The sequence below is a fragment of the Pteropus medius genome, unplaced genomic scaffold, assembly GCF_902729225.1.
Source record: "Pteropus medius unplaced genomic scaffold, Ma_sr-lr_union100, whole genome shotgun sequence".
Taxonomy (NCBI): Eukaryota; Metazoa; Chordata; class Mammalia; order Chiroptera; family Pteropodidae; genus Pteropus; species Pteropus medius.
The window spans coordinates 121,840-122,151 of NW_024353905.1; the positions used below are offsets into that span (position 1 = coordinate 121,840).

Sequence of the window (312 nt, forward strand, 5' to 3'; positions counted from 1 at the left end):
ACTGTTAATCAGGCTGTTTTAAGATCTACACCAGAAAACTAGCTGATGCTAATCAATGCTGGAAATTCCCAGGAATATAAAGGCCCTTATAGGTAAGTCATGTTGCATACTCAGCAAAATGTTTTATAGGAAAAGGAGAGGTCCACAGAGGAGGATAGTATAAGCCAAGACCCTGGGTTCAACTTTTTTCTTCTGTTAAAAGATATTGGCACTTTTTTTTTGTCACCACCCCCACCCCCAGCTTTATTGAGATATTTTAAGTTTAAGGTGTAAAACATGTTGATTTGATACTTATATATTGCAAAATAATTA

The 312-nt window shown here is 35.6% G+C and overlaps 1 protein-coding gene across 11 annotated transcripts in view; it reads right to left on the bottom strand.

Moving 5' to 3' along the window:
• KDM5C (lysine demethylase 5C) overlaps nt 1-312 on the bottom strand; it is a 32,164-nt gene that overhangs the window by 17,244 nt on the left and 14,608 nt on the right. The window lies entirely within an intron of this gene.